Here is a 9,491-nt window from a genome sequence, read left to right as displayed (position 1 = left end):
ATGGCCTCAGAGACACACAAGGCTATCCAGGCTCTCAATGGGCGTTGGTTTGCTGGCAGAAAGGTGGTGGCTGAGGTCTATGACCAAGAGCGCTTTGACAATAGCGACTTGTCTGCGTGACCTCAGCCCTTCTCCTCCCTAACTTCTCATAGACTTGATCTTCCTCTTCTTGTCTCTCCCCTCCAGTTTGTGTAGAAAGTTATATGACGCTCTCCCTGAGAGGCCGAATTCAGCTCCTGCCTGGCCTTTTTGTGTAGTTTGGATAAAAGTACGGATGCTGCTGGCCCCCTGTACACACTGTGTGTGAGATCAAGGGAGGGCTTGCTGGCCCTCCCCAACTCTCCTTGGACTTTGATCTTCCAGGGTGGCCTCCTAGGTTTTGGCAAGAGCTTTCTGGCCCTTGTGGTGCTTTGAGGGGCCATTTAGCCTCACCCTTCTTGTCAATGTTTTCAGTTCAAGTCTTTGCTCTGTGCTAGACTTTATTGGGGGAAAACAGGAGAAGATATGGTCTTCCCCTCAAGGACCTCATGGCTGGGTAAAAAGTGCACACACAATGAAACAGAATGATGCAAGTAGTCTCTACTCTGTTTTCTGCAGAAAGGTAAGGGACAGTCCCTTTGTGGCTGGGCCAGCCCTATCAGGCCTGTGGTTTAAATAAAAAAATGAGTCATACACATCTTAAGTGGGCAGCTGTTCTGGTCAATACATTTCAAAGGAAAGTTCTACAGAAGAAGATTCAGGTCACATGAAGTCAAGGTGGATTTGGTTACTGGGGCATGGGAGCAGCATTTTAAGGGTAGAAACAGGACAGGTAGAGAAAAGGGAGAATGTTGATGAGTTGTCTCTAAAAGAGGGGCAAAAATACACAGAGGAATTGGCATTAAGAAAGGACATTTCCTTGGTCCTTGTTGCCTATCACAAAGAACTACTTGCCTTATCTAGATCATTGAGGGAAAAGGAAGAATCAAGGAAGATTTGGTGGGAGGAAAAAGGTTTACCCTCACATTCCCTAAAGAATTGCTGCTGTATCTGCCTTAACCCTTCCTTTTCTCATTTAAATGTTTTACCTGCTCTGTTTTCTAGTTGTCAGGCCTTTCAGCAGGGACCTTGTCCTAGCATGGGATAAGCTCTTCCCTCTGTGTCTTTTTTTCTCCACTCCCTTATTAGCTGATATGAGAGCAGGAGCATTGGTTTGGATCTTCAGATGAGCTTCAAATTATGATTCTACTTAGGGTTCACCCAAACTTTTGAATCAGTCTGCAAGTAAATAATGAATATCTACTATGAAAAGGGCATCCTCCTAGGGGCTCTGGGATTAAAAGTATAGGCATGCCCTGAAAAATGTTGCCCTGCCTATCATTTCTTAGTAGAATTATTTTGTTGGTAAATAATTGGCTTTAAGGAAGGCTTCTGTCACATACTTCTACCAGTTACTCACTTAGTAGATTTCCTAGGACCTAATTGGCCCTATTAAAGTTGTGTTTTTATCGAACCAGTTAACAGTGGTGACATGGGGTATACCACATGCCCACCCTCAAGGAGACAACAGTTAGTTGAAATAATATGTCCATACATTTAAAGTTAAATAATGTGCTCTCATGTTGCCTTACATTATTTTTTTTTAAACCCTTGTACTTCGGTGTATTGTCTCATAGGTGGAAGATTGGTAAGGGTGGGCAATGGGGGTCAAGTGACTCGCCCAGGGTCACACAGCTAGGAAGTGGCTGAGGCCGGGTTTGAACCTAGGACCTCCTGTCTCTAGGCCTGACTCTCACTCCACTGAGCTACCCAGCTGCCCCTGCCTTACATTATTTAATTTTGCTTCCTTTGGAAATCATTTATCCTCTCAGCAAACATGTCATCTTTTCTACCTCAATTTTTCTAGATATAAAGTAAATGCCATCAGAGAAATATACATCCAGTTTTTAAAAAATTATAGGCTGGCTGTTGATAATAGACAAGAGTGAAGGACAAGACTAAGGGACAGCTCATGTGTTCTTCTAGTTTTCTCCAAAATTATGAACTTCAGGAAAGCACTCAGCACATTAAATGGATAATCTGTGGTGAATTTATAAGAGGAAATGGATAGAGTGAGATCTACATTATTGACAGTCATTGGAGAATACAGGTTAAGCAGGAATGTAGTAGCCAAAGAAATGCATTTGTATTAAATAATCATTGGAGAATAGAGGTTAAGCAGGAATGTAGTAGCCAAAGAAACACATTTGTATTAAATAAGCAGGAATATAGTAGCCAAAGAAACACATTTGTATTAAATAAGCAGGAATATAGTAGCCAAAGAAACATATTTGTATTAAATAAGCAGGAATGTAGTAGCCAAAGAAACACATTTCTATAGAATAATCTAGTAAGTTAAATGATCACAGTGCAAGGAAAAGAAGATTCCTATTAAGGTGTGGATTGAACTAGATGACCTTAAGAGGTTTCTCTCTAACTCTGCAAAGAATGTCTCTACTGTAAAGACTTCTACTCTGTATCCCAGGAAATAATTCAGTCTTTGTTTAAAGACTCCATGTGAAGAAACTCATTTTCCTCCTTTCTCCCCTCCCCTCTGCCTTCTCTTGGCCAAGTTTTCTTTTCATCAATCTTTCAGACCCTTCACCATTTTTGTTGTCCTCTGGACATTCTCCAGCTTATCAAGGGGTTTTTATGATGCATCTGGAACCAAAAATGATTCCAGATGTGGTCTGACCAAGGCATAGAGGACAGGACAATTTATTCCCCAACATTTTAGAGACTAACTGCAGTCTAATATTGTTAGGGCTTCTTTCAGTTGCCCTGCCTATCATGTTCAATCATTTGAGTAGGCAGTCTCCTGAAACCCCAGGTCCTTTTTCCAGATGAACTGCCTTTTCCAGTACTAGTCTATCAAGATTTATTTCGGTTTTTTCTTATGGATAATCCAGTGCATTAAGTATCCCTTTTAGTCTTCTTTAATTTGCAAAGCAAAGTACAGGGGAAAGAGTTCTGGATTTGGATCTATGTTCAAAATTGGTTCTGTTACATACTATCAATGTAACTTTAGGCAAGTTACTTCCTAACCTTGTGGGAAATGGCACTAGATGACTTCGGAGAGCTGTTTCTATCTCTCTTAGGATGTTAAACTAGGTGGGAAACCACCTAACTCTCGCATAGTGGTCTTCTAGTGCATCATTTCTCCATCTGGTCAGTAGTTCTCTTGTCTATAAGAGTAACATGAGAACCAGATAAATGCTTTGTGAAAATATAGGTAATCTGTAGCTACTGCAGATCCCTAATGAGTTTAATAACTAGAGGGAGCATGAGGCCAATTTGAAATTATTTGTTGTCAAACCCATGAACAATCTACCACATTCCAGCATTTTGCAGGGAATTGTTGAAAACGACTTTTTAAAAAAATGGGACAAGATTTGACCTCCCGACTTTGACATCCTACCTGTTCTCCATGATCTTAAAAGATCTCACCTCAGCCACCCCATTTCCCAGCACCTTAGGATGGAGATCTAGAACTGATTTCATCAAAACTCCCCATAGTATTACCTGTCTTTTCCAGTTCAATAACTTTTTCAGGTGAAACAAGCAAAATAAGTACTGCCTTCCTATGTCCATTATCTTTGTCCCTTTCCTGATTTGAGTTTCACTTTTTTCCCAATATAGCTGCTTTTTAAAAATCCTTGTTGTTTGTCCTTGGTCTGTCTCCCACTCTACTTTGAAACAAGTACTGGTAAAACACAGAGCACTACAGCAATGTCCTTTAGCACGCCCTTGCCCAACAGGAACTACAACTCCCATAATGCTTGGCGTACTAGTCACTATTTGGGTGGGCTGGAAAGCACAGACTACATTTCCCTGCATGCAATATGTGGGAAGTGTTTTTTGGGGACTGGACAGAGTGAGCAAGGGGGTGGGATATGGGTCCTGGAGGAGCCAACGTAAGCGCGGCCACACGGTCTTCTGAGAACTTCCTCCACCTCGTTTGGGGCTGGGAGGACAGCGTAGGTATTGGCCTTCCCGCCAGGCGGCGCGGCAAGAAGAGAAGGCGGTTGGGCGACACGGGAGGAGGGAGGGGCGCACGTAGGGACAGATGAAGCAGGAGCTGAGACCGCGACCAAGACTGAGGTTCCTCCAGGGTTACAAGAATAACGTGGAGACCAAAGCGGGCGGGATGTAGGAGCGGAGCCTCAGCGCCCAGCCAGGGCCGCGGCCGCCCTCTGCCCAGGCTTCGCTGAACTGAGCTTAGCCTTGCGGGCTGGTGAGGAGACGCCCTCGCCCCGCCTTCCCTGGAGCCTCTTCCCCCAGCTGTCCACCTAAGCCTCTCTGGTCCCCAGACCTCTTTTACCTCAGTCTTTCCGCAAACCTTCCACTCCTCTCCCGAGGTATCCCCGAGACTGATAGAGAACCCCACCCAGTCCTCCCTGGGGAGGCCCGCTCTCTCCCTTGTCTCCTCAAAGACCTGCCCCTTTGTCCTAGACTGAGATCTCGCCCCCTTTACACACTCACTCCACCCCTAGGCTCCTCAGAGACACCAACCCCCTCCCCACCCCCACTCCCGCCTTTCCCCAGAGAATTGGGAAATCCTCTTTAACAATCCTCATGGACTTGCACTCTCCTTCCCTAGGATATTCTCAGAGACCCAATCCTATATCTCACAAAGCTGCCACTTCACTTTTCACAGGCTTTCCTTCCCCCTCCCACCATCCCTCAAGGGAATCTCTTTAAAGACTTCCCTTTTCCTCATAGGAATTCCTTCTTACTGTACTGGCTTTTTCCGAAGATTTCCCCCTCAGAACACTTCAATTAGAGATATTTCCTCTTTTCTGACAAAGACAACGTTCTCTTCTATCTCCTTCTTCAGTAGAAATCCTTAAGATACCTTGTTCAATCAAGGGATTGATTTTAAAAGGGACTTTTAAAATCTTTAAAAGGGACACCTCCCTCCTAGTGTTTTCACTCCAAAAATCTAACACCTTTTCTCATATTTTACCCCCTTAAGTTTGGGAATTTTCTAAGAGACCCTATTTGTATCTATTATAGAGACCCTTCTCATCTCATATCCTTTAGAGCCTAACCCTTCCCAGAAACTTTTAGGCCTACCCTCTTGAGACACAAGAACCCTTTCTTTTCTTGGGAATCCTCTTCAGAGTTCATTCCTTCACAATTCATTCCTTTTCCACCACTTATTAGGTGTTTTCAAGGAAACTCTTAAACTCCTACTAGGGTTTTATTATTTTTTTTTAACCCTAGGCCCTTCCTCTAGGTCTAGTAGACCCTCAAGAGGGTCCAGCTCCCAGCTGGCTCAGGCCTGCCCCCTATCTTTCCTCCCGCATACAGCCCCAAACTCCCTCAAAGCCCCCTACCTCCCAGTCACTCCTCAGAGGCTGCCCAGGGCACTTGTCCCCAAGGGAGTGCCATTGCCAGACTTTGCTGATCCTGTCCTGTCCTCACCTTCCTGCTTCTGTAAGGGGTCACCAAATGTAAGGGGTGCAAAGGGGTTTTTATTGGGTAAATATTAAAAGGTTAGGTCACCAGGGAATTGAATAATTATCAATCCCCCAAATGATTTTAGTGATTTATTTACAAAATATGGGAGAGAGTGGAAGTAGGGAGATGAGAAGAGGGTAGAGTAAGAGATTGTATTCAATTCTAGGCTTTACTCTGGCAGGGCTCCAGAAGCACAGCCAGAGCCTAAAAGTCAATTAGCAAGGGGTTTAGCCACAATGGCTTCTCCCAATCAAGGGAGCCTCCAGGAGGCTAGTACTTCCTGGGAGGTTAAAGGAGTCAGCCTTCTACACTCACCATATGTAGTTCTAAGAGAGAGATTTAAGAGCAGTCTCCCCAAAGTCTCAGGGTCCCAGGTCCAGCACTACTCCATGCCCAAGCAAGAACCAGAAGAGGCCCTTCAGGTCCCATTCACGAACCAGAAGAGTAGACCCAGCTCATTGAGGTCTCTTTTTAAAGGGGCCTCTTTTGCATCACTTCCTGTGGCCTCCTCTTAGTTTATGTGGCCAAGCACAACAGATGTTTTTCTTAGGATTGCCCAGGAGGCAGTCAGTAAATTCTGATTTGTTACTCACTCTTAGCACACTTGGGTTATAGACCACCCAACTTGTGAGTTAAGTCAGGATGTTTTCATCTTTGGTGATTAAATCCAAAGATGGGCAGGGTAAATTTAATCTCATTATCACACTTCCAATTATGAGAAGCCAGGGGCTCTTGATGCCTCCTGCCCAGAACCACTTCCCTTTGGATCCTGTAATCCTCATCTAAGGGCCCCTTGGCCTAAGCATCTTTGACCTTGTCTTGCTTGTTGGGAGTCCCCTGGAGAAGGAGAACCTTCCTGAAGTACCATGCTGAAGTACATCCCCTTGTGGTGGTGTAACCTGCAGGTGGAGTCAGTGGACAAGTGGCACTGCTCACTATAGGCTGTTCCAGAAGAGATCTATCATTATAGCCTCAGCCTGGAAGAACTACTGCTTGGTGCCAACCAGCTGAGGGAGCTACCTAAGGTAAGAGGTTAGGATGGGCATTCCAGGAGGCACACCATTATGAACTCATTGGGCCCTGTTCCTCCTACCCTTTCCACCAGTATGTATGTGGGATGGATAGCTAGTTGTCTGCTCTTTCATGGTATGTTAGGCATACCTTATAGGACACTGAAAAAGGGATCTTTTATTACCACTAGGAAGCTTTAGAAATAGGCATCATTTTCTCTGAGTACTAGGGGCAAGGGATAACCCAGACATGATGGTCAAGAGTTGTGTTGCTGCAGACAGCTTTCCCATATCCCATGAGAGTCATGTATCTTGACTGGAGGGGTTCCACTGGTTCTGAGTTCTGCTATCATCAGGATAAATTGCCTTTCCTTTCAGTAGGAGGTCAGGCTTTCTAGGGAAGGGAGGGAGGGAGGAAGGAGAGAAATAGGACTTCTGGTCAAAATGACTGCCTGAGAGAAGACCATTCAATTTCCAAATTCTTGAGTAGAACTCTGAAGTTCCTAATAGATTGAGTAATGATTAAGAAATCCAATAAAAAACTTCATTGAAAGTTATCTTCAACTGCAAATCCCCATGGACAGATGGATTCACAACTGAATTCTAGCAAATATTTAAAGAATAATCCCGATTCTATGTAAACTATTTGAGAAAATAAGCAAAGAAGGAGCTTTGTCAAATTCATTTTATGACAGAAATATGGAGCTGATACTTAAGCAAAGAAGAGCAAAAACAGAGAAAGAAAATTCTAGGCCAATTTCCTTAATAACATAGATTTGATGTTACCCCAATTCTGCCTTAGAACTGATTCTTAGAATCAAGTAACAGTTGCTTTGGTTTTTGTTTTTTCGTTTTCTATTTAATTAAAAAAAAAGTGGAAAGAAACTGGAGAAAACAGAGAAAGAATATGAACATGTTATCTGATGAAACTTTTACCTTTTGTGATGAGGATGTAAAGAATCCTTTATTTTTTTTTTTTAAACCTTTATCTTCGGTCTTGGAGACAATGCTGTGTATTGGCTCCAAGGCAGAAGATGGCAAGGGTAGGCAATGGGGGTCAAGTGACTTGCCCAGGGTCACATAGCTGGGAAGTGTCTGAGGCCAGATTTGAACCTAGGACCTCCCATCTCTAGGCCTGGCTCTCAATCCACTGAGCTACCCAGCTGCCCCCTGTAAAGGATTCTTGAGAAGAAACTCTACTTGTTTTCTTGAGAGAAACTAAATTTGGGACTTTGTTTTCAGAAATGACAAATCAGCCACAGCTATAGTAACATTTTGAGGTGACTGGTGATCTTTTGCATAGCAAAGATATTGTAACTATTTAAAACTTTGTGTTATTATTGATTACAAGGTTTAAAAAACTGTATTGCATATATATATGTGTATATATATATATATATAAACCCTTACCTTATCCCCTTATACAGTATCCATTCTAAAACAGAAGAGCAAGGGCTTGGCAGTCAGGTTTAAGGGATTTGCCCAGGTTCACATAGTTAGGAAACATTTGAGGCCAGATTTGATTCCAGAGCTCTCTATATCTATCCACAGCACTATCCTGACTCCAGGCTTGGTGCTCTATCCACCATACCACCTAGCTGCTCCTAGCTTTAATATATTATTTAATCCTATGATATTCAAAAGCAATATAGAGCAATGGAGAGAAATAGAGAGAAAACAAGTTGCAAAGTCAAGAAATCCTGGGTTCAATTTCAAACTCTGACAATACTGGGCTCTGTGATCCTGGACAAGTCACTTAACCTCTTGATGCTCTCAGCAAATCTCTCAAATTCCATACTAGAGAAATGATGTCAACCTATGTGTGTAAAATTAATTTCCTCCTTTGGGGAGTTGCCTATATTATTGAAATCATTAGCTCATGAGACTAGAAGTTTTGATACATAGATATGAGCAATTGCTTATGGAGAAAGAGGTTCCTCCAGTTTCCAAAAAAACCCAATATTTATATAGAATCACCCAATAACTGGGGTGAAGCTCCCAGCAAATGGATTAATTATAATAAAAAATATATCAAAACAAAGTCAAAACCTGGATTAACCTAGAACAAGGAGTAATGAAAATGAATATGCTCATAAGTCAAATAGCAAGAAGAAGAATGATCTACAGTGAGAGTGATCAAGCCCAATAACAGAGGGAAGTACATACAAGAGATCATAAAAATAGCTGATAAGTATGGAGGATATGAAAGTTTTCAGAACACTTCACAAATATAATATTTCATGTGTCCCTCTCCACAACTCTGTGAGGGAGGTACAGATAAAGAAATTGAGGCTTAGAGAGGATAACTTAGAGAGGGTTGTTGCTACAAGCGTGCTACAGCAAAATTTATACTCAGACCTTCCACATTCTCAAGTTAGGCATCCTAGACACCATGCCATCAAACTACTTTGAGTGACAAGACCAGCAGTTGAATACCTCGGAATGTACCCAGATGCCGTGAGCCAGGGCAAAAAGTCCATTGGAGCCAACTCTATAAATACCCACAAGGCCCAGCACTTGGGGCTCACTCTGGAGCAGATCTTAGGAGGTGGGAGGTCTTGAGGGAGGGTAGGCCAATACCTGCACCTGTACTTGCTAACCAACCTGTCATACTGAGAGCTAGAGAGCAATCACCATCATTGATAATAGATTATTTTTTGTAACGCTTTTTGGCAAAGCCATAAGGGAAAAGAAACCTAGAATGGGGCATAGGAACTATGGAACTTGCCAGGGTGACATTCATTGTCTCAACCTTATCCCTATTCGTTTACTCCATCACAAGGCATTTTCAGGTTGTGGTTTTATGTCATACCTGAATATTGTATTAAGCTGCTCACCCTGTATGATGCCTATAAATGTCTGGCATTCACTATGCCTGACTTTCTCTCCTATCTGTCAGCAACTCTAGCCATGTTCATAACAGCCATACAAATGATTTGGGGGCTTAAGAAGGCATTACAGTTACTGTAGGGAACCAAGAAACACATTAATGAGGACCTA

The 9,491-nt window shown here is 42.9% G+C and overlaps 1 long non-coding RNA gene across 1 annotated transcript in view; it reads left to right on the top strand.

Moving 5' to 3' along the window:
- Positions 1-567: 567 nt before the first annotated feature.
- Positions 568-9,491, top strand: part of LOC123232022 — a 56,117-nt gene continuing 47,193 nt past the window's right edge. The window contains exons 1-2 of the long non-coding RNA XR_006505134.1: positions 568-666; positions 3,902-3,904. This is a non-coding gene — a long non-coding RNA (uncharacterized LOC123232022). The remainder of the gene's footprint in view (positions 667-3,901; positions 3,905-9,491) is intronic.

Source organism: Gracilinanus agilis, chromosome 1 (assembly GCF_016433145.1).
Source record: "Gracilinanus agilis isolate LMUSP501 chromosome 1, AgileGrace, whole genome shotgun sequence".
Classification (NCBI taxonomy): Eukaryota; Metazoa; Chordata; class Mammalia; order Didelphimorphia; family Didelphidae; genus Gracilinanus; species Gracilinanus agilis.
The sequence above is the reverse complement of the archived record's forward strand: the minus strand, read 5'-3'. Positions and strand labels throughout refer to the sequence as shown.